Here is a 25,682-nt window from a genome sequence, read left to right as displayed (position 1 = left end):
GATATCGGTCTAAGGCCGATAGAAGTCGTATTTATAACCCGAATTTGCTAAAATTTGACACAGTGGGTGAAAGTGAATATCTGGTCGACATCCGTATCGAAAATGCTCCAAATCGGACAATGTCTCGATATACCCTCCACACATTTACCATATATCCGCTTTATGGTCTACGGCCCATAGAAGCCGCATTTATTACCCGATTTCGCTAAAATTTGGCACAGTGAGTTTTCAGGGATGACTTGTCGACATCCGTATTGCATATGGTCAAAATCAGACAATGTCTTGATATACCCCCACATAGAGCGATATCCCGACTTCTAAGTCCGATAGAAGAAATGTGACACTGTGAGCTGTGTTAGATCCTTCGTCGTCCGCGTGGAGTATGTCCAGTCATTCCTTTAAGGAACAGTAAACTACGACTCACATATTTTCCTATTCTCTCACTTCCCCACTAATGTTGCAACAATTACCACATTGATTTAGTTAGCCATTTGCTTAATGGCTTAGTTTGTTGCTCATTGAACTGAGAATAGCCGTCAATCATTTCTGCACATAATTCTCGGTGTCATGAGGATATCCTGCAAAACTAGCAAAAATGCTATTGCTTTGACAGTGATTGATTGAGAAAATAAATAAAAATAAACGTTTCGTTCTCTGTTGCTGCTGGAAATAATCGCCACAATAAAAGAAAGCGAAGCGAATGGAGTCCTTTGGTGAGGGGTCATACAAATATGGCATTCCTTGAATATATGTGTATTTTTATACCCACCACCATGGGATGTGGGGATAAGGGGTATACTAATCTAGTCCTTACATATGTAACAGCACGAAATATTTGTTTGCGACCCCATAAAGTACACAAATTCTTGATCCTTTTGATATTCTGAGTCTATCTAGCCATGTCTTTTTTTTAGTGTAGCAGTGTGTTGTGTCCTATCTTGATTCTGTTGAGTATCAAGATCCAGGAAGTCTGCGATTAAGATGGGTTGTTTCCACAGGGATCAGGGTCTGAGCCGAGGGGGTCTGGCTGGGCAGTTAAACAGGTGACATGTGTCGTGTGGTGCCTGGTCACAATCGGGACACACATCCTGAACGTTGGCGTCAATCCTTGCTCTGTGGGAATTGAGGATGTAGCCAGATAGTTATTGAGCCAGAACTATTCAAGTTTACTGGGGGAGGTAAATTTTTTGAGCTGCAATGGGAGGCGGTCGGTCTCAACACACACATTCACCTGGAAGCAGCCACTGCGGCTATGAGACTTAAGGCGATGGGAGCAGCTCATACCATCGCAGTATAATCGAGGCGACGATAGGAAACCTGGAAGGAAGGGAAGAGAAGAGACTGCCTGACCATAATACGGTCCCGCAGGCGGAGATTCGATTAGGCAGTTAACCTAGAGGACTGCCGTTAATAAACTTGGTTATCGCGAAGCCTTTCAGGTCGACATAGTTCGAGTTAAGAGCGTGGGTGACGAACGCTAAACTGTCGGTAGGATGGTGAAAATCCTATAGGGTGATCCAGATAACGGAATGCGTTAGGTGGTGTGGTACTAACGCGAGGACGTCGAGTGTGAACATCTTAACAAACAGTAAAATGGCCATACGAGCAATAACAACCAGGTAGGTAATGCAAATTTGCCTAAGAACATTCCATTAAGGAACAGGGGAAAACTTCTCATATATCAATGAGTGCTGTGCGATTCAAGTTTAACCTCAATGATAAGGGGTCTCATTTTTAAAAGCCAAGTCCGAATGGCGTGTGCGACACCTCTTTGTGGAGAAGTTTTAACGTGACTGCCATATCAAATGGTACAGTATCTACCTAATATCACCAGCCAGGATTCGAACCCAGGCATTCAGCGTCATAGGCGGATATGCAAACCTTTGCGCTTCGGTGGCTTTCAACAACCAGGAAGGTAAATAGCAAATTTCGCAAATTTTTGCTCATGAACATTCCACTAAGGTACAGGGGCAAAATTTCTCACATAGCAATGAGTGCAGTCCGATTCAAGTTTAAGCTCAATGATAAGGGGCCTCCCTTTTATAGCCGAGTCCTAACGGCGTGCCGCAGTGCGACACCTCTTTGGAGAGAAGTTTTACATGGCATAATACCTCACAAATGTTGCCAGCATTAGGAGGGGAAAACCACCGCTGAAAATTATGTTCTGATGGTCTCGCCAGGATTCGAACCCAGGCGTTCAGCGTCATAGGCGGACATGCTAACCTCTGCTCTACCTTACCACGAAGGTAAGGTCACGAAAAATCTTGCAGCGTAAGAAGGAGATTAACACCTTCTCTGAGGATGGCACAATCCGCGCCGTTTGGGTGCCGGGCCATAAGGGGGAGTAAGGGGGAACGAAAGGGCGGACGTTTTGGCAGTGAAGGCCAGGGAACTGCCGTCAATAAACTTGGTGAACCCGAAGCCTTTGGGGTCGACGCAGTCCGAGTTAAGGACATGGGCTACAAACGCTAAACTGTTGGTAGGACGGCGAAAATCCTATGGGGTGCTCAGGATCGTGAGAGGCCGAGGCTATTACTGAAAGGAAGTAAGGAGGAGGTCAGTATAGCTTTTGACATCATAATGGCACACATAGGACGACGAGCTCACTTAACAAAATCGGTGCCGCAAGTGATAGCATGTGTAGGATATGCGGGGAGGATAATGAGACGTTGAAGCATTTCCTATGTCATTGCCCGGCTAAAAGACACCGGTACTTAGGTGGGGCCACAATACCTGACATGAACCAACTTAGGGGAGTGGTTTGGAGGAGAGAGCGCACAACCGATAACTGGCACCCTCTTTTCAACCTAACCTAAACCAAATTGTGATGGCTGTTCTTTGACTCGGAGACCATGGATTCGACGAACGGCCCTCCTCCTAGCCCTGACACTCTCGGGATGCACAATGAAATGACGGTTGAACAACCTAGCGTACCTCTTCGGATCAGTTAGTTACATCGTCAAAAGTGACTGAAGTCCTATCGTCCCGTCTCCTGGGGCTCGAAAGTGACTTAACAGTAGACCACAGCCTGCATCGATATCTAAGTTACATTGCTCCAGATCCGCACTGCAGGTAGGCCTGGAGGCTATGCATTCGGAATTGCGCCGCCAGGGTCGGGCTTAGGCTGAAGGAGCTCGGCACGCTGAAGGAGAATGGTTGCGGCCACAATACATTCTGGGTGTCATGGGTGTGAAGGGTAGGCGGAGGAGGAACTCCGCCAGGGCCGCGCTTAGACTGAAGGATCTCGGAGGATGGTTGCGGCCACAGTACGATTCTGGGTATCATGGACTGAGGAGGATCTCCGAGTAGACTGAGGAGGATCTCCGATTCGGCACCAGTGCCGACTGTAGTGAGGACATTCGCGATTCGATTTCCTGAGAGGGATGCATGGAGAGCGAATACTGTACTTGAGGAGAATGAGACCTCCATCTATACAGATGGCTCCAAGATGGAGTCAGGGACTGGAATGGAGGTCTACTCTGATGCACTCAATATCAGTATGTCTCTGAGACTGCCGGACGAGTGTACGGTCTTTCAGACAGAGGTCTGTACCATTGCAGTGGCCGCAAGAGAAATTCTGGTAGGGAAATAACTGCCCTCGAAACTCAGAATTTACGTGTAAAGTATGGCAGCGCTCAAGGCCTAAGGGTCGAGGATGGGGAAATCGAGATGCGTGGCGGATTGTTTGGAGTCCCAGGTTAGGTTTCGGGCTCACTCGAAACTCAGAATTTATGTGTACAGTATGGCGGCGCTCAAGGCCTAAGGGTCGAGGATGGTGAAATCGAGATGCGTGGCGGATTGCTTGGAGTCCCTGGTTAGGTTTCGGGCCCACGATACGATGCTGACATGGGTCCCTGGGCATGAGGGGTTCATCTGCACCGGGCGGACCAGTCATCGGTCTTGCCTACGTGCCATTTGTCGAGCTACTGGCCAGTGCGGCGTCGGTGGCAAGGTGGGACTCGGTGGATGGTTGATGGACTGCAAAGGCGCTATGGCCAGTCATCGACCGGAGAAGGACACGAGAGTTGCTGGCGTTCGATAAGAGGTCGATGAGTATCTTGACAGGGGTCATAACTCGACATTATGCCATAGGCCGCATGGAAATACCGCACAATGACTTCTGTAGGAGTTACCTGGATAAGGATGCAGAGGAAACTATTGAGCACTTGCAGTGTTTATGTCCCGGACTGTAGGGTTGTTGGCTCTCCTTTCTGGGGAGCCGTTGCTTTTGGGATCTGGGTGAACTTGCGAACGTACCTCTGGTAGGTCTCCTGAGATTGGTTGAAGAAACAGGATGATTCCCACGGAGGGTGCCATAAGCCCCAGCTTAGGTACATCCTTGCTTGTGTGAGGATGGGCATTTTTTCACCCCCCGCTCGGGTTCTCCATTCCTCCTGTCTTTCTTTTATTTCCGTATAACCTCTAGTCCACCGTAACGCAGAGGTTAGCATGTCCACCTATAAAGTTGAACACCTGGGTTCGAATCCTGGCGAGACCATTAGAAAAACTTTCAGCGGTGGTTTTCCCCTCCTAATGCTGGCAATGGAATGTTCATGGCCAAAATTTGCATAACCTCTAATCCGAGGTCTCACATCTTCTTTCTCTTCCCTTTCTTTCTAGGGTACCACAATGGGCCAGACTGGCCTTCGAGTGAACTCACCTTTGGTGGGCAACCCACTCAACCTAACCTCGGCTACATTACTCCAAGTGCTTCAGCCACAAATTCCGCTTATGTTTGTTGACTACACTGTTGATTTACAGATTTAGCTCGCTGATTCTGGGGTAAGTGGGGTCCATACAACGAATTCCATCTTCCTCGTCTGCGAGCACCACTGCCTACGCCGGGAAATTGGGCCGCACATGGGATACTCGACCAGCTGGGATTAAGCGAGCGGCTGCTGCGTTAATGATGTCTCGGAATTTTCTGTCGGCAACTTTTGAGGGGTTTGTCGGTTCACTGAAGCGGCAATTGGTGTTTTTTCTGAAGCAAACTCAATCGGCTTTCTTATGAAGTCGGGTGTTCGGTCGATGGTGAGAATTATGGGGAGGTGGTTTGATCCGAATGAAATGACGGTTTGGCAGGTAACGTCACTCAGGAGATCAGGGGATGCAATGGAAATGTTTCCGACACCTCCTCTTAATCCTAGTGGGAGCATCCTCATTCACCTTACAAAACGTGGTGCCTTCAATCTGCTCAGCCAAAGCTATGACCCGCTGATTGTTACCTTGGGGAGAATGCCATGAAACATGTGATAAGCATTAAAGTCTCCTAGAACCAGATGATTATGAGGAGGTGGTTTGATTCCAAAGAAATGACGGCTTGCCAGGTTACGTTACTTAGGAGATCAGGGGATGCAATGGAAATGTTTGTGCTGCTGCACCTTCAAGTAATCCTAGTGGGGGCATTCACTCATTCACCGTACAAAACGTGGGGCCTTCAATCTGCTCTGCCAAGGCTATATCCCGCTGGTTGTTACCTAGGGGAGATTGGCATGAAACGGGTGATGAGCATTAAAGTCTCCTAGAACCAGATGATTATGGCCCGACAGTAGCCCACTTATGTAGAACCAGAGCAAGATCGGAAATAAAACCACTCCATGCTCTGGTAACACCTCACCAACTAATGATGGAGGCGGTTCTGGCAAACCAAAGAGAACCAGGGTCCGGGGTTCTTTTCAATCCCGGCACGGACCAGAAGTGGCATTTGTTATCCGATTTAACTGAAACAGACAATGGGAGCGTAGAGCAAAATTATGCCCTTGAATTAAGTTAATTTTTTGAAAAATTTTTCAACAGTGGCACCATAGATTCTGGTGGGTTTCCAACATTTGGCCCATCCGAACTAAGTATGTTTTTTTTTTTTTGTTTTTAATTATGTAACTCAATCCTTGAAAGTAAGTAAAAAAGAGCCTTAAGCATACCTCTTATTTGTACCTTTATGTTCACGGCAGCATTTAAAATTCTTTCATTATGCTACTGATGTCACTAAACCATCATTGTTTCAGAGAGAATATGTACAAGGACACAAAATCTCAAGCCAAAAATAATGTTGACTTTGTTTTCATTTTTCTCCAGAATTTTTGGGGGGGGGGGGGGCTTTAAAAGGTAGTCAATAACAAGGATGGGAATGCAAAAATTGGCAAGGACACTCAGCTTGATAATAGAAATCCCGAAAATGTTATACAAAGCATGCCAATGTGTAGGGCACGTTCGCATTCGCATATACAAGCTGTGCACAGTGGGGTGAATCCTAAAAAATTTTAAGAAATTTTTTTAAAAATTTTTAACAAAGTTTTTTGGAATGTTCTGAAATGTGTCAGGTCCAAACATCCTGGGCAGAGTTTCGATCTCCATTGAGTCTTTCGTTATATCTGAGAGCTACAGCATACTCCTTCGCAAGTCTTTGGATTATTTTAAAAAAAAACCTGTTGTTCTAAGAATTCGTGATTAGTTTGTATCGGGATAGTGGAAAAGACAAAGAAGAAACCCTTCTCTCTTTATGCGTTAGAGTTAGAAGACTTATTGAGCCCTGTTTCAAAAGCATGCTCTACACCGTGCTCTATAGTCGTTGGGTATGTAGAGCACCTTAATCATTTTGACAAAGGTCTTGATGACGCGATCCACCATGCCAGTCAAAGTGTTTTGAATAATAGCACACACTTTCCTTACCTTTATAAGTTCTTAGCTAAGCTATTCTTTGAATAGAAAGTATCGACGATAATCTCGAGTTAGAATATCTCGAAAAATCACCTTTACAATATATTGGATTTCCCAAAAAGTAATTGCGGATTTTTCATATAGTCGGCGTTGACAAATTTTTTCACAGCTTGTTACTCTGTAATTGCATACTTTCTTCTGTCAGTTATCAGCTGTTACTTTTAGCTTGCTCTAGAAAAAAAGTGTAAAAAAATCATATTTGATTAAAGTTCATTCTAAGTGTTATTAAAAATGCATTTACTTTCTTTTAAAAAATCCGCAATTACTTTTTGGGCAACCAAATATTTAGAATTTTTCCCACAGTATGTCTATAAATAAGGGTGGTGAAATTTCATTAAAGCAGGACCTACTCCAATGACAAAAGACAGGGGCTAAAATATTTCCAAAGAATATCTACAAGTATTGACACATACAGCCCCATGCCCATACACAGCCACCAAGATCTAGCCGTACATTGCTTTTTAACTATGTATGAGTTTTTGTTACAGTGTATATACAATGAAGATGTTGGATAAGGATTTCTGTGTGTGTGTGTTTGTGTGTCTGTGTTTATGTTTATGTGTAGGTGGTGTTCGGCTACTTTCATGTTGAGGTAGGATAAGGTATGAAACAAAACACAACGCCACACAACAATGTTGGAAACTGCGTAGTATCCAAAGTTTCATAACATAAAACATGGCGACATAAATAGCAAAATAAGAATGTATGTTGCTCTACGTTTTCATTTACATATACAGATACATATATACTGACACACAGACACACACCCACACCCACTTCTTATCTCTTACTCTTCATAAACTGATTTTCATATTGGTTACATGGTTACGCTTTACGTTCTTTTGAGGGAATCTATTTTGTAGTATATGTAGATCTGTGTGTGTGTGATGAGCTACGTATGTATATGTACATGGTACATGACTTGGGCAAAGGTTGTTACGAGGTAGTATCTGCAGATGAAAACATAATCATGTTGAGATTTTGTCATTTAAATAGATACATAAAGCAGCCATTAATGTATGCTCAAATAAACTTCAAGGACAAATGGCTTAGAGTGACAATAGACAGAGCGAGAGAGCTATCTGGCTTTATGTAGCTTCAGCATCATGTAGGAGTATGCCATAAAATCCACACATGAATTGATAATTTTTTTTTTCTATTCTACGACTTATTCAATTCTATCTGGTTGACTGTTAAAGAGAGAGTTTTGAAGGATTTTAAAAAGTTTATTGATTAAATGCAGCAAGGATGATGGAAAAATAGCCTAGATCGGTCTATGTTTGTATATAGCTGCCATGTATATCGATCTCTCGATATTAGTTCTGAGGTCGGGCTATATTTGCATGCAGTTGCATACATACCGAACTCCTGATTTTAATTCTTCGGCCCATAAAAGGCGCATTTATTAACCGACTTCGCTGAAATTTCGCATAGTGAGCTGTGTTAGGTTAGGTTAAGTAAGAGTGGCAGTCCTTTACAGACTCACTTAGACAATTTTAAGTCCCTTGTGATACCACAGTAGCGACAGACCAAGGCTTCAGGCGGGAATCGAACCCTCGACCCCTGCACTGGTAATCCAAGCACGCTACCAACTCGGCTACCGGGGCACCTCAGTGAGCTATGGTAGGCTTTTCAAAATTCCCAAGAGCTACCGGGCGCGTCCTCAGTTTGCGGATAGTAGAAAGTTTCGTTTTTATGCGCAGTAGCTGCAAATTCGACCGCGGCCAGTCAGCGATTTTGAGAGGAGGGTCATAGTGAGGGGTCAGGTGGCACTGACTCTTACTTAAATACTGAGTGCCAATGATACTCGAGATGACAGGGCGAGTTATTGGCGCCTTTACATAACCAATGACCAACATCAGCGTCTGTTGCCAGGTTAGGGGCGGCTGGAGGCGAGCGTCGGATCTTGAAGCAAGCGGCTCGCGACACTCAGGGATACGATGGCCTTGTCCTTTAACTGCCTTGTACTTCTCCAAAACATGCTTCAGTGCATATACTGCACCTTCTCTATGAAGAATCCGGACATTCCAGGTGCAGCTCCGCAAATTAAGGTCCTTTTTTTTCGTTTGCGTGGGTCGTCAACGTTAGGGGGTCCGTTTTTTTCTATTCTTTTGCCACACTGTCTGAGCATGGCGAGAAAAGTACGATCTGACAATGGACATTGAAAAGCTGCAAACACAACAGATGACAATGGTATATTCCACTCGACTCACCCAACTGCCTGATGAAAGCACCCCTTGTTCCGATGATACAACGGCGCAGTGGCAAACTATTGCCGAATCAAGGGATAATGCCGCGAAGAAGTCAAATCGGAAGATCGGTTTATATGGGAGCTATATCAGGTTATAGACCGATTTGGGCCGTACTTGGCACAGTTGTTAGAAATCATAACGGAACACTATCTGAAAAATTTGAGCCAAATCAGACGAAAATTTCAGCTTCCAGGGACTCCAGAAGTCAAATCGGGAGATAGGTTTATATGGGAGCTATATCAGGCTATAGCCCGATTTGTACCGTACTTGGCGCAGTTATTGGAAGTCATAACAGAACACTGCATGCGAAATTTTAGTCAAATCGGACAAAAATTGCGGCTTCCAGGGGCTCAAGAAGTCAAATTGGGAGATCGGTTTATATGGGAGATATATCTAAATCTGAACCGATATGGTCCATTTGCAATCCACAATGACCTACACCGATATTAAGTATCTGTGCAAAATTTCAAGCGGCTAGCTTCATGCGTTCGACCTCTATCGTGATTTCCGTAGACGATGGCTAGATCGACCCAGAATGTTAAGAATTGATGGGGTCTTAGACGAATATTTTGATGTGTTACAAACGGAACGACTCGATTAGTATACCTTCATCCTATGGTGGTGGGTAGAAAAAGCAAATGTAAACAAATGAATGTGAGCGAATTGAGATGTACAGGAGTCAGAATGAAGTCCGGAAATTCTACCACAGAATTAACCATCAAACCGATGGCTTTGGTGCAGGCACATCCTCCTGCAGAGATAAAGAAGGAAATATGGTAACTGACACAGATAACATGCTGAGCATATGGAAAGAAAATTTTACCCAACTCCTAGTTTCCGACGTTGGCGGCGAAGAGGAATACCGCAGAACCGATCCCAGATGATGGTATAGAATGTTTACCTCCTAGTCAGAATGAGGTCCTGGTAGCAGTGACCCGACTAAAGAATAACAAGGCAGCAAGAGCCGACGGGTTGCCCGCTGAACTATTTAAGAACGAAGCCGACACGCTGATAAGGCGTATGCATCAGCTTGTCTTCCCGATCTGGCTAGAAGAACACATGCCCGATGATTGGAACCCCAGCATACTATGTCCCGTACACAAGAAAGTATGACGTAAAATGGAAGAAACACGCAAGGAAACGCTTAACAGAGCACACATTTTGATAGTAAAATTCAAGAATTTGCAAGCGTTGTTCGTTTGTAAGACGATTCATGGTTAAATTTTAGACCAAATTGAAGATTTTTGACAGTGAAACAAAACACAAAATGCGCGTGAGCTGTTTAAACCAGTGTTGCCAAAAAGATTATAGTTAAAAAAAGCACCCTTTGGATATTGCAAAATGGTTATTTCTACAAAGAATTTTGGCTAAATTGTGAACCTTTATCAGCATTTTAGTTATATAGAACATTTTATTTAGATATTAGGAAAATTTTTATACCCTCCACCATAGGATGGGGGTATACTAATTTCGTCATTCTGTTTGTAATACCTCGAAATATGCGTCTAAGACCCTGTCTGTATGTCGAAAACACGCTAACTTTCGAAGGAGTAAAGCTAGTGGCTTGAAATTTTGCCCAAATACTTTTTATTAGTGTAGGTCGGTTGGGATTGTAAAGGCGTCAAATCAGTCCATGTTTTGATATAGCTGTCATATAAACCGATCTTGGGCCTTGACTTCTTGAGTCTCTAGAGGGCGCATTTCTCCTCCGATTTGACTGAAAGTTTGCACGTGGTGTTTTGGTACCACTTCCAACAACTGTGCTAAGTGCGGTTCAAATCGGTCCATAACCTGGTAGAGCTGTCATGTAAACCGATCTGGGGTCTTGACTTCATGAGCCTGTAGAGGGCGCAATTCTCGTCCGATTTGACAAAAATTTTGCAAGGCGTATTTCATGATGACTTCCAACATCTGTGATAAGTATGGTTCAAATCGGTCTATAACCTGCTATAGCTGCCATATAAACCGATCTTGGGCCTTGACTTCTTGAGCCACTAGAGGGCGCAATTCCTATCCGATTTGGCTGAAATTTTGTATGAGGTGTTCTGTTATGATGTCCAACAAATGTGCCAAGTATGGTTCAAATCGTTCTATAACCTACTATAGGTGTCATATAAACCGATCTTGAATCTTGACATCTTGAGCCCCAAGAGGGCGCAATTCTTATCCGATTTGGCTGAAATTTAGCATGAAGTGTTTTTTATGACTTCCATAAGCTGAAATAGCTGCCATATAAACCGATCTTGGGCCTTGACTTTTTGAGCCTCTAGAGGGCGCATTTCTCCTCCGATTTGATTGAAATTTTTTCACGTGGTGTTTTGGTATCACTTCCAACAACTGTACGAAGTATGGTTGAAATAGGTCCATTACCTGATATAGCTGCCATATAAACCGATCTGGGGTCTTGAGCCACTAGAGGGCGCAATTCTTAGCCGATTTGGCTGAAATTTTGCAAGACGTGTCTCGCGATGACTTCCAACATCAGTTCTAAGTATGGTTCAAATCGGTTTATAACCTCTTAAAGCTCCCATGTAAATCGATCTTGAATCTTGACTTCTTGATCCGCTAGAGGGCGCAATTCTTAGCCGATTTGGCTGAAATTTTGCATGAGGTGTTCTGTTATGATTTCCAACAACTGTGATTTCCAGCAACTGTATGGTTCAAATCGGTCTATAGTCTGATATAGCTGCCACATAAACCGATCTTGAATCTTGACTTCTTGATCCACTAGAGGGCGCAATTCTTATCTGATTTGGCTGAAATTTTGTATGAAGTGTTTTTTTATGACTTCCAACAACTATGCTAAGTATGGTTGAAATCGGACCATAATCTGAAATAGCTGTCATATAAACAAACCAAACTGGGGTCGTGACTTCTTGAGCCTCTAGAGGGCTCGATTATTATCCGATTTGGCTGAAATTTTGTGTATCTTGAGCCTCTAAAGGGAACAATTCTTCTTTGAACTGGCTGAAATTTTACAAAATGACTTCTACTATGGTCTCCAAAATTTAGTTCAATTATGATCCGAATCGGACTATAAGTTGATATAGCTCTTATGCCATAGCAATTATTTTCTATTATCCTTTGTTTGCCTAAAAAGAGATTCCGGAAAAAGAACTCGACAAATGCGATCCATGGTGGAGGGTATCTAAGATTTGGACCGGCCGAACACGAATGTTGCAATTATCGATAGCTTGCCAGCTCTAATTCGTAGTGTGGTTATGAGTTTCTGGGAAATTTTTGCCTAAATTTAAATCCAATTTTGTTACAGTTTTTTTTAGCTATGAGGAATTTTCTAAAATAAAACTTTAATATGCTCATTGTTTTATTGTATGGAATAAAATAGATACCAAAAAAATTGAATTTTCTACCGGCTTGTGTGTATATTGGGTTGCCCAAAAAGTAATTGCGGATTTTTCAAAAGAAAGTAAATGCATTTTTACTAAAACTTAGAATGAACTTTAATCAAATATACTTTTTTTACACTTTTTTTCTAAAGCTAGCTAAAAGTAACGGCTGATAACTGACAGAAGAAAGAATGCAATTACAGAGTCACAAGCTGTGAAAAAATTTGTCAACGCCGACCATATGAAAAATCCGCAATTACTTTTTGGGCAACCCAATAGTAGCACAACCAGCTCCCCCTTTCAATATCCTTTTGCGTTATATAATAATCCTTTGTTTCACTCTTCGCTCTATGCTTAGCCTTCAGCGAAAAAATCTATTATTATGCTCATCTATAAATGTCCAAAGCGCCCAAACGACCAGCTGCCAACACTTGGCCGCAAAAGTATAGCACCACCAACCATACGAAGCAGCAGCAACATTCTATATTTATGTCTAAGTTTAAAATTTCATTTAGCAAGACAAACAAAGGCTTCATCACTCCGCTCCCACTCGCCAAAGACCACAACAGCCAACGATATTTTTCCGTTACAAATATCTAGGGTTTTATTGCCATTTTTTTTTTTTTGCTTACTCTTTTTCGTATCTCTAGGGTTTTGCAAAAATGGGGTAAAAAAAGAAAGGAAAATTGTAATTTCCCATTATTGCTTAAAGGCCTGGCAGTTGTTTAGAGGATTGTGGTTTCCATGGAATCCATTGGAGAGTAATTTTTTTCGGTTACGTTTCATTTTGTTTTTGGTGGCGTTTTCTTTTTGCGTTAACTTTTATTTTATTGCCAAGGATGGTATGGCACTAAAACGGCATGGCAACAAAGAAATAGAATTTGAACACACCTTAAAATAAAATCGAATTTCTACTTAATCCCAGAGTGATGGGGTCAGTGTTGATGAAATGACGTGATGCCACCCAGCCACTGCTTCTCCAAGCAGATCCTGCTCAGCTGATGGGGCCATTGGATTTTCATTTGCTGCTCAGGGTGTTCAACAAAGAAGGTGATGAAAGAAAATGGTGATTTTTTACATCCAATTCTCTAGTGCTTATTTAAATAAAAAAAAAGCGTTTGTCTGGTTTCCTAGATCGCGAATTTGTTTGGCACCAAACCAAACTACCGATGAGTTTGGTGAGGTGCCAAGCGAAATAGCGATCTAGGAAATCAGTCGAATGATATTGCAAAACAAACACCTTTTCCCTGCCTAAGTTTAAAAATAGGAGGCCACCGTAGCGCAGAGCTTAGCATGTCCGCCTATGACGCTGAACGCCTGGGTTCAAATCCTGGCGAGACCATTAGAACAAATTTTCAGCGGTGGTTTTCCCCTCCTAATGCAGGCAACATTTGTGAGATACTATGCCATGTAAAACTTCTCTCCAAAGTGGTGTCGCACTGCGGCACGCCGTTCGGACTCGCCAATAAAAAGGAGGCCCCTTATCATTGAGCTTAAATATAAATCGGACTGTTCTCATTGATATGTGAGAAGTTGGCCCCTGTTTCTTAGGGGAATGTTCATGGGCAAAATTTGCAAATTTTTGTTTTTCTATTTGTAATGGAAACAGGGAAACCTACGCTCTACAGTCGAACAATATACGAAAATTTGAAAATATTGAAAAAAAAATTGAAAATTGAAAATTTGAAAAAATTTTGTCATGAACTTAGATTTTACAAATTTTCCATAGAAATGAAATATCAAAAATGGTATAAAATTTTGTCAAAATTTTTTTTTTTTAAAGAATAAGTCAAAATTTTATTTAATAGAAAATTTGCCAAACTAGACCCGCTCCGCTGTCCCTTCTTCAAATAAAAATTTGAGCCCTTTATTGCAATAGGCGGCAAATAAATACGATTTGACATGTTTTTGGAGTTAGACGGTCCCTCAGATATTTCGCCCCGAACGAGGATATCAAATGCGTCCTCTATTCCCAAATTCCTTTCATTTAAACCCCATATATGCATGGTCATGACATATGTCCAGTTTGGAGGGTGTTTTGGAGGTGGGGCCTATCTCCAGACGCTTGGTCCCGAAAATGGATATAGGCTTCGTGCTATACTGTAAATTAACTTTTATTTGAGCCCCATATTGCCATTGCCACAAATTACTTGGTCCCAAAAGGGAAGGCCACCATAGCGCACAGTCTATGACGCTTAACGCTCAGGTTCGAATCCTGGCGAGACCATCAGAAACATGTAAGAGTGTGCTATGATCGGCCGGGCCAAATTTTCGATTCAGACCATGTTAGACACGTATGTTGAAGGTCACGAGAGAAGCAGTTGTACAAAATTTCTTCCGAATCGTATAAGAATTGCGCCCTCTAGAGGCTCAGGAAGTCAAGATCACAGAACGGTTTATATGGCAGCTATATCAGGTTATGTACCGATTTGCGCCATTCTTAGCACAGTTATTGAAAGTCATAACAAAACACTATGTGCAAAATTTCAGTCAAATCGGACAAGAATTGGGCCCTCTAGAGGCTCAAGAAGTCAAGGCCCAAGATCAGTTTATATGTCGACTATTTCAGCTTATGGAAGTCATAAAAAACACTTCATGCAAAATTTCAAACAAATTGGATAAGAATTGCGCCCTCTAGAGGCTCAAGAAGTCAAGATCTCAGATCGGTTTATATGGCAGCTATATCAGGTTACGTACCGATTTGCGCCATACTTAGCACAGTTATTGGAAGTCATAACAAAACACAATGTGCAAAACTTCAGTCAAATCGGACGAGAATTGCGCCCTATAGAGGCTCAAGAAGTCAAGACCCAAGATCGGTTTATATGGCAGCTATTTCAGCTTATGGAAGTCATAAAAAACACTTCATGCAAAATTTCAAACAAATTGGATAAGAATTGCGCCCTCTGTAGGCTCAAGAATTCGGGACCCCAGATCGGTTTATATGACAGCTCTTCCAGGTTATAGACCGATTTGGACCATACTAAGCACAGATATTGGAAGTCATCACGAGATACGCCTTGCAAAATTTTAGCCAAATCGAATTATAATTGCGCCCTCTAGAGGCTCAAGAAGTCACGACCTCAGATCGGTTTATATGACAGCTCTACCAGGTTATGAACCGATTTGAACCATACTTAGTCCAGTTGTTGCAAGTTGTAACGAAACACCCCATGCAAAATTTCAAAGAAATTGGATAAGAATTGCGCCCTCTATAGGCTCAAGAATTCAAGACTCCAGATCGGTTCATATGACGGCTCTACCAGGTTATGGACTTAGCACAGTTTTTGGTAGTGATACCAGCACACCACGTACAAAATTTCAGCCAAATCGATGGCAAAATACGCATCGTTTGGGTGCCGGGCCATAACGGAGTAAGGGGAAATCAAAGGGCAGACGATTTGGCGGTGAAATCAAGAGAACTGCCGACATCAAACTTGGTTTACCCGACGCAGTCGGAGTTAAGAAAGTGGGCAACGAATGCGCATGCAACATTGTGGAACAGCGAAACGGTCAGTAGGATGGCGAAAATCCTATGGGGCGGGATCCAGATCGTGAGAAGGCAAGGCTATTACTGAAAGGAAGTAAGAAGGAGGTCAGTATAGCTTGGTATCATAACGAGACACATAGGACCAGGAGCTCACTTATGTAAAATCGGTGTGGCAAGTGATGCCATGTGTAGGGCATGCGGGAAAGATGATGAGACGTTGGGGTATTTCCTTTGTCATTGCCCGGCTTCCGCGTCTAACAGACACCGGCACTTAGGTGGAGACACAATACCAGACATGAACCAACTTAGGAAAGTGGTATTGAAAATAATTAAGGATTTTGTAAGTAGCACGGAATTCCTAACTTCAAATTTTCTTTTAAGAGGTTACTTTATAGTTTTTAGAGCGAACAACAAGCCGATCACTGGCTTAGGTGTATGTCCATAGTCGCAGGGGGCGGATTAATATCTGCACCCTCTTTTCAACCTAAACTCAACTAACCTAACATTACATCTCCAAATATTCGTTTAAGACCCCATAAAGTGTATATATTCTTGATCGTCTCGTCGTTCTGAATCGATCTAGCCATGTCCGTCCGTCCGTCCATTTGTCGACATCACGATGGAGGTCGAACGCGTAAAGGTAGCCACTTGAAATTTTGCACAGATACTTAATATCGATGTACTGGATTGGGGACTGCAAATAGGTGATATCGGTTCAGATTCAGATATAGCTGCCATATAACACGATCGCCCGATTTGACTTCTTGAGCCCTTACAAGCCGCAATTTTTGTCCGATTTTGCCCAAATTTTGCATACGGTGTTTTATTATCACTTCCAACCACTGTGCCAAGTACGGCCAAAATCAGTCTTTAATCTGATGGCTGGGTTGCCCAAGAAGTAATTGCGGATTTTTTAAAAGAAAGTAAATGCATTTTTAATAAAACTTAGAATGAACTTTAATCAAATATATAATTGCCATTTTGTTCGATAACCTTTTGCCATCTTCCTGGCAAATTTAGTATTCCACGCTCATAGAGCTTCTGGCCTTTATCTGTAAAAAACTGAACCAAGTGCGAGTTTATAGCCTCATCATTGCCGAAAGTTTTACCATTTAAGGAGTTCTGCAAAGATCGAAATAAATGGTAGTCTGATGGTGCAAGGTCAGGGCTATATGGTGGATGCATCAAAAGTTCCCAGCCAAGCTCACTCAGTTTTTGGCGAGTGACCAAAGATGTGTGCGGTCTAGCGTTGTCCTGGTGGAATATGACACCAAATACCTAAGTACCCAAATATCAAGCTTTTTCACCAGTCCACGACTTTTTATGTGATAATGAACGGTTGATTTTGGTATATTTAACTTTTCTCCTATCTCACGCTCAGTTACATGACGATCCAATTCGATTAATGCTTTGATTTGGCCATCATCAACTTCATTTGGCCGACCTGAACGTGGCTCATCTTTAAGTGAAAAATCTCCAGAACGGAATTTGCGAAACCAATTTTGACACTGTCTTCCTTTTATGGCTTTATCACCATACACATCTCGTAAATTTTTAGCAACCTGCTCCGCGTTTTTTCCTTTACGGAAATAATAAAGTAAAATATGACGGAAATGCTCGTTTGTGGGCTCCATTTTAAAATTGACGCCAAACAAACAAATGTAAACAAAATTTCGCGCACTTTTTTTCTAAAGCAAGCTAAAAGTAACAGCTGATAACTGACAGAAGAAAGAATGCAAGTACAGAGTCACAAGCCGTTGAAAAAATTTGTCAACGCCGACTATATGAAAAATCCGCAATTACTTTTTGGGCAACCCATAGCTCCCATGTAAGCCGGTCTCTCGATCATCCTTGTTCGGTTGCCAGAAGCTTTAATTTTTGCTGGTTTGACACAAGTTTAGTATATCCAATAAAATGATGCCCTACAACTAAATTTATTTTGTATACATTTTGAACAGGAACCATGGTGGTGGATTTCCAAGATTCAGCCCGGCCGAACGCTTTTTTTGTGTTTTTCTTTATTTAAGGGACCGATAGCTTGTCATAACAAATATAAATGCTATATGATCAATTTTGACCATTATGCCGTCTCTCTGTTAATTTTCGTGTCGCCTTTCAGTCGATCCTATTGTAAACAGTCAACAGATGGCGCTAATTTAAATGTTAGTGTTACTCGCTGGGGTGGCTTAACGCCTATAAAATTGCGTGGTAAAAATGCAAATTTGGCCATGAACATTCCTTGGGCAAAAAGAAACCGCCAACAGATAGACCAAACGAAAGGCACATCGCATGTGGTGTAGGTCACTGCCCATACCCAAAAACAGCACTGGCCGAATCAACCGTTGGGCGATCGCCTACAAAAAACAAAAGAGTTTTGCAAAAGATATTTGTGTTTGTTGCCATTAGCATGGTTGGATAAGTTGAATTTAAATAAGGGAGGTAGGATTTGATTGGTTTTCTATTACTTTTATGAATCAAGTCGCCTTAAAGAGCCCTATTCAAATTCAGATGTGTGCTTTACAACTTGCTCTAGTTGGAATGGTTGTATAGCACCATGACATCACCTGCTGATGATTTTTCTTGGTCGAAAATGAAATCGCACGATACATGAAACCAGTCAAATGCTTCTTTCCAACACTTTTTGCTGACTTTTAAATGTTTTTTGCTATACTATACTTTGAATAAAAAGCATTAAATAATGGTCTAAAGCCGGACAATATCCTGCAATGGAAGCTCAATAAGATTTTAAGACCAAACAAAGAAAGCGCAAACTGAAAAAACAAATATTTTACAAAAAATTTTCAAATTTTTAATCCTGCAGAAAAGTTTTTTTCTAAACGTTTTACCAAAATTGAAGAAAACTTTATCAAATATCAAAATTTTGCTTTAAAGAAAACTTTGTCAAAATTATATTTAAAAAAAAAAATATAGTTATATTGGGTTGCCCAAAAAGTAATTGCGGATTTTTCCTTTAGTCGGCGTTGACAAATTTTTTCAACGGCTTGTGACTCTGTAATTGCATTCTTTTTTCTGTCAGTTATCAGCTGTTACTTTTAGCTTGCTTTAGAAAAAAAGTGTAAAAAAAGTATATTTGATTAAAGTTCATTCTAAGTTTTATTAAAAATGCATTTACTTTCTTTTAAAAAAATCCGCAATTACTTTTTGGGCAACCCAATAATTTTTTTTCTGTAGAATAGTTTGCCAACATTCTATTTCTGCAGAAAATATTTTGAGAATTTTTTTCTATGGAAACTTTGAAAGAAATTTTATTGGCAAGATTATATTTCGACAGGCAAGTTTGTTAAAAATTTATTTCTAAAAAATTTTTTACCAATACTTCCCAAATAATACCGATTTCCCCTATTATTCACCTTGGGAAGGGGGCGAAAGAATCTCCCCTAGGTCCCATGACATATAAACAGGTTCGCTACTTTCTGGTTAAGCTCTGCCACATAATCGTTTGAGCAAATAACACAGTTTCTTTTGGAAAAGTTGCAACTGTGTTCAATTAATTAATCCATCAACATAATTAGATGCTTCATACTGCCACTATCCAAGTTCAGTCAATCGTTGTGAATTATTCATATGGTCAAGGCATAAAACGCTTAAAAACACAATGACCAGTGTGGCGTATAATTAATAATGAATGAAAATAATTATGCTCATACGCCCCAATGGCTTCACCATTCTATTGCACACACACACATACACGCATACACATCGAGTCTTCTCATCGCGCTGCTACAACATTCAACGCATCAAACAAACAACAAGCATGACCATTCTTTCACTCATACTAATAGAGTGGTCAAACGGACACACAGGGAAGTTGACTAAAAGAGACCATATGTTAAAATAATTAAAAATTAAAAAACATTATTTACTACCCTACCTTAACGAATGTCGGTACAAGCGGACAAACACTTGGTTCAAGGTAAACACTTTTTAAGACTTTTGACACAACCTTAGAGGCCATAACACAACTAAACAACAACGCATCGGCAAAGACAAAAATAAAAACAAAAACTAAACCCATTGGCTTACAACCGTTAGCTAAGACAAAAGAAAGTCCATCAAAGCATTAAAAGTTAGAAGGGAACATCGCAAAAGGAAACCACAGCCAGCCAATTTAAGCCTTTCGATTGTTAGTTGGTATTGAATTTTTTTTTGTTTGTTTGTAAGAGGCAGGTGGAACTGAGGGAAACCACCACTACCAATTCAACAATAACAACAATGGTCATGGAAAGCAAAAGCCTAAAACAAAAACAAAACAAAACCCATTGTGAGTATAGAAAACCTTAACAGATTTTTAAGTAAATGCACTTGCGTAAAAGCAAAACGTTGGGTGGTGGGAGGGTATGGCCGTGCTCTACGTATAGTAGGGAAATATATACCGATACTAATAGGGATGGTATGCCCAATGGCATATCAATGGAGGTAAAATTTGGTAAAACAGTGTTTTTTTTCAAATACAGATTTGATGTTTACAAATGAATCTAGCGAGTTGAAACTTATTGATATCTGTTTAACAATAGACGTTTTCTGGAATTTCCACACAAAAACTAGTGTTTACCAAATATTAAAGTTTTCCCTTCATCAAAGGTCTTGGTAATGATTAAGAGTTCTTCCACCTTCTAATAATTTCTTTAACTAAAGTTTCATGTTTAATGACTTATTTTGCTCGCTGACTGAATTTATTTTTATGATCCTGTCAGACCATAATTGATACGTATGTTGAAGGTCATGAGGGAAGTCATTGTACAAAATTTCAGCCAAATCGGATAACAATTGAGACCTCTAGAGGCTCAAGAAGTCTAGATTCAAGAACGGTTTATGTGACAGCTATATCGGATTATGGACCATTTTTGGCACAGTTATTGGAAGTAATAACAAAACACTTCTTGCAAAATATCAGCTTGCGCTCCCTAGTGGCTCAAGAAGTCAAGATCCCAGATGGGTTTATATGACAGCTATATCAGGTTATGGACCGATTTCAACCATGCTTAGCATAGTTGTTGAAAGTTACAACAAAACATGCCAGGCAAAATTTCAACCAATTCAGATAGGAATTGCGCCCTCTAGAGGCTGAAGAAGTCAAGACCCCAGATCGGTGTATATGATAGTTATATCAGGTTATGGGCCGATTTGGACCAGATCGGTTTATATGGCAGCTATATCGGGTTATGGACCAATTAAAACCATATTTGACACAGTTGTTGGAAGTAATAACAAAATACTTCTTGCAAAATATCAGCCAAATCGTAAAATAATTGCGCCCTCTAGTGGCTCAAGAAGTCTAGATTCAAGATCGGTTTATATGACAGCTATATCAGGTTATGGACCGATTTCAACCATACTTGGCATAGTTGTTGAAAATCATCCCAAAAAATCGCATGCGAATTACCAAATCAGATAGTAATTGCGCCCTCTAGAGGCTGAAAAAGACGAGACGCCAGATCGCTGTATATGACAGTTATATCAGGTTATGGGCCGATTTTAACCACACTTAACACAGTTGTTGGAGATCATAACAAAACACCTTTTGCAAAATTTTAGCCAAATTGGATAAAAATTGCACCCTCTACCGACTCAAGAAGTCAAGATTCAAGATCGGTTTATAGGGCAGTTGTTGAAAGTCATCACAAAAAATCGCATGCGAAATTTCAGCCAAATCAGATAGTAATTGCGCCCTCTAGAGGATGAAGAAATCAAGACCCCACATCGGTTTATATGACAGCTATATCAGGTTATGGATCAATTTCAGCCACACGTAGCACTGTTGATGGAAATCATAACAAAACACATCATGCAAAAATTCAGCCAAATCGGATAAGAGCTACGCTCTCTAGTGACTCCAGAAGTCAAGATCCCAGATCGGTTTATATGGCAGCTACATCAAAACATGGACCGATATGGCCCATTTACAATCCCATCCGACCTACGCATATAAAAGGTATTTGTTCATTTATTATTTGTCCTAACGGAACACCTCATGCAAAATTTCAGCTAACTTGGATAAGAAATGGCGCCCTCTATAGGCTCAAAAGGTCAAGACCCGAAATCGGTTTATATGACAGCTCTACCAGGTTATGGACCGATTTGAACCACACTTAGCACAGTCGGTGGAAGTGATACCAAAACACCACGTGCAAAATTTCAGTCAAATCGGAGGAGAAATGCGCCCTCTAGAGGCTAAAGAAGTCAAGATCCAAGATCGGTTTATATGGCAGCTATATAAAAGCACTAACCGATATGGCCCATTGAAAATCCCAACCGACCTACACTAATAAGAAGTATTTGTGCAAAATTTCAAGCGGCTAACTTTACTCCTTCGAAAGTTAGCGTGCTTTCGACAGACAGATGGACGGACGGACAGACGGACGGTTAGTAAGACAGACGGACAAGGTCGCAATTTTCGCCCGATTTTTGGCCTATAGATAAAGCCTGTTGAAATTGGAAAAAATCGGTTCAGATTTGGATATAGCTCCCAAATATATGTTCGTCCGATTTGCAGTAATATTGCAATAAAATGGTCGTATGTTTACCGATTCTCTCGAATTTTGGCGGAAAAGATTTTCTTATGATTCTCGACATTACCGATTTTCATTTCTAGAGCCACTGCAAGCGCATTTATTGTCCAATCTTGCCAAAATTTTGTACAACCCTTTCCTCGACAACCACCACATTATCTGAGAAGTTTGCTCAAAATTGGTTCAGATTTAGATATAGCTGCCATATATATGTTTGTCCGATTTTGAGAAATATTGCAATAAAATCCTCATTTGTTATCCGATTCTCTCGAAATTTGGCGGGAAGGATTTTCTTATGGATCTTAATAGAACTGGTGAATTTCATTGAAATCGGTTCAGATTTAGATATAGCTGCCATATATGTATATCGCCCGATTTTCACTTCTAGAGCCACTGCAAGTGCATTTATTGTCCAATCTTGCCAAAATTTTGTACAACGCTTTCCTCGACAACCACCACAATTTCTTAGAAGTTAGCTCAAAATCGGTTCAGATTTAGATATAGCTGTCATATATATGTTCCTCCGATTTTGAGAAATATTGCAATAAAAGCTCATTTGTTAATCGATTCTTTCTTGAAATTTGGCAGGGAGGATTTTCTGATGGCTTTTTTTAGTTCTGGCAAATTTCATATAAATCGGTTCAGATTTAGATATAGCTGCCATATATGTATATCGCCCGATTTTCACTTCTAGAGCCACTGCAAGCGCATTTATGGACCAATCTTGCTAAAATTTTGTACAACGCTCTCCTCGACGTCTACCACAATATCTGGGAAGTTTTGTCAAAATCGGTTCGGATTAAGATATAGCTCCCATATATATTTTTGTCCGATTTTGAGAAATATTGCAATAAAGTGGTCATTTGTTAATCGATTCTCTTGAAATTTGGCAGGGAGGATTTTCTTATGGCTCTTAATAGTACTGCTGAATTTCATTGAAATCGGTTCAGATTTGGTTATAGCTGTCATATATGTATATCGCTCGATTTTTAATTCTAGAGCCACTGCAAGCGCATTTATGGACCAATCTTGCTTAAATTTTGTACAAGGCTCTCCTCGACAACCATCAAAATATCAGAGAAGTTTGCTCGAAATCGGTTAAGATTTAGATATAGCTGTCATATATATATTTGTCCGATTTTGAGAAATATTGCAATTTGGCAGGGAGGATTTTCTTATGGCTCTTAATAGTACTGGTGAATTTCATAGAAATCGGTTCAAATTTAGATATAGCTGCATATAGGTATATCGTCCGATTTTCACTTCTAGAGACACTGCAAGCGCATTTATTGTCCAATCTTGCAAAAATTTTGTACTATGCTTTCCTCGACGACCACCACAATATCTGAGAAGTTTGCTCGAAATCGGTTCAGATTATGAAATAGCTCCCATATATATGTTCGTCCGATTTTGAGAAATATTGCAATAAAGTGATCATTTGTTACCCGATTCTTTCGAAATTTGGCAAGAGTGATTTTGTTATGACTTTTGACATTACCGGTGAATTTCATGGAAATCGGTTCAGATTTAGATATAGCTTCCATATATATCTATCGCCCGATTTTCACTTCTAGAGTCACTGCAAGTGCATTTATTGAGCAATTTTATCAAAACGTTGTACAACGCTCTCCTAGATGTCTACCTCAATACCTGTAGAGTTTGGTCAAAATCGGTTCAGATTACGATATAGCTCCCATATATATGTTCGTCCGATTTTGATAAATATTGCAATTAGCTCCTCATTTGTTATCCGATTCTCTCGAAATTTGGCGGGAAGGATTTTCCTAAGGCTTTTAATAGTGCTGGTGAATTTCACTGAAATCGGTCCAAATTTAGATATAGCTGCCATATCTGTATATCGTCCGATTTTCACTTCTAGAGCCACTGCAAGTGCATTTATTGACCAATCTTGCCAAAATTTTGTATAACTCTCTCCTCGACAACTACCACAATATCAGAGAAGTTTGCTCGAAAACGGTACAGAATTAGATATAGCTCCCATATTTATTTTATGTCCGATTTTGAGAAATATTGCAATAAAGTGCCCATTTTTGTTATAACAGTTTGAACATATTTGCTCGAAATGTCATATAGATTGTCTATTAACCCATCGAAAAACATCCGGCGAGGTCCTTCAAATTGTTTCAGAATAAGATATAGCTCCCACTTTGTGCATATAGGGTAGGTGCGGGGTCTTATACAGTCGGCACCGCCCGACATTTGCCCTTCCTTACTGGTTTCATATTTCCTTTTATTTATACACACATACAGAAATTTATTTTATTAATTCTCGATTACCCCTTTTTTACATTGAATAATTTCTAATATTTTTGCTTTTGAAAAAATTTCTAAACTAACAAGTCGCCTTATACAAAACCACAACGCCCTTATGACTATACTGCAACCACTTTTGTATGGATACTATCCATAAGACGAATGTAGGTTTTGTTATTACCAATGAAATGTAAATAAACGCTGATAACTGTTATACATTTTGTTCGAAGAAATGGACATTTGTTTGGCAGCAATGCGTTTATGTGGGGGCTAGAACCGAAGAGTTTACAATGTAATCAATATCAACATAGTCGTTGTCATTGTTTATTCTCTTCCACCCTGCATACATACACACACATACACACACAGGCACATTTTGTATTTGAAAATTAATAAAAATTGATTTATTTATTCGATTTTTTTTTAGCTTTCATAGTTTTAAATATTTGATGAGGATGAGAACAAAAACCAAAGGTATTTTCTAATTTGGTAAATGGAATAAAGTTTTCATTTTAACAGAAGGGGAAAAGGAGTTGAAATTTGTTTAAATGATCTTTAAGTTGTTTACTTGGATATGTTTCACACACTTAGGTAAGGTTGAAAAGAGGGTGCAGTTATTAATCTGCTCCATGATACTATAGACATATATCTAAGCCAGTAATCGGCTTGTTGTGTGCTCTAAAAACTAAAAGGTAACCTCAAGGCCACCGTAGCGCAGAGGTTAGCATGTCTGCCTACGACGCTGAACGCCTGGTATCGAATCCTGGCGAGACCATTAGAAAAAAATTTCAGCGTTGTTTTTCCCCTTCTAATACCGGCAACATTTGTGAGGTACTATGCCATGTAAAACTTCTCTCCAAAGAGGTGTCGCACTGCGACACGCTTTTCGGACTCGGCTATAAAAAGAGGCCCCTTATCATTGAGCTTACACTTGAATCGCACTGCACTCATTGATATGTGAGAAGTTTTCCCCTGTTTCTTGCAATTTGCAACCTCGTAAAAGAAAATCTAAGTTAGGAATTCCGTGCTACTTACAAAATCCTTAATTGCTTTCCATGCCATGCCCCTAAAT

The 25,682-nt window shown here is 40.6% G+C and overlaps 1 protein-coding gene across 4 annotated transcripts in view; it reads right to left on the bottom strand.

Moving 5' to 3' along the window:
• The window catches only part of LOC106091250 (G-protein coupled receptor 52), a 226,120-nt gene that overhangs the window by 92,558 nt on the left and 107,880 nt on the right, over positions 1-25,682 (bottom strand). The window contains exon 1 of one of the 4 annotated variants that reach the window (XM_059363375.1): positions 19,699-19,795. The exons of the other annotated variants lie outside the window; for them this stretch is intronic. The gene's annotated coding sequence lies outside the window, so the exon portion shown is untranslated. Of the gene's footprint in view, positions 1-19,698; positions 19,796-25,682 lie in introns of those variants that run through there. 4 annotated transcript variants of the gene reach the window in all.

Source organism: Stomoxys calcitrans, chromosome 1 (assembly GCF_963082655.1).
Source record: "Stomoxys calcitrans chromosome 1, idStoCalc2.1, whole genome shotgun sequence".
NCBI classification, from domain to species: domain Eukaryota; kingdom Metazoa; phylum Arthropoda; class Insecta; order Diptera; family Muscidae; genus Stomoxys; species Stomoxys calcitrans.
This window is presented reverse-complemented; position numbering and strand designations above follow the sequence as displayed.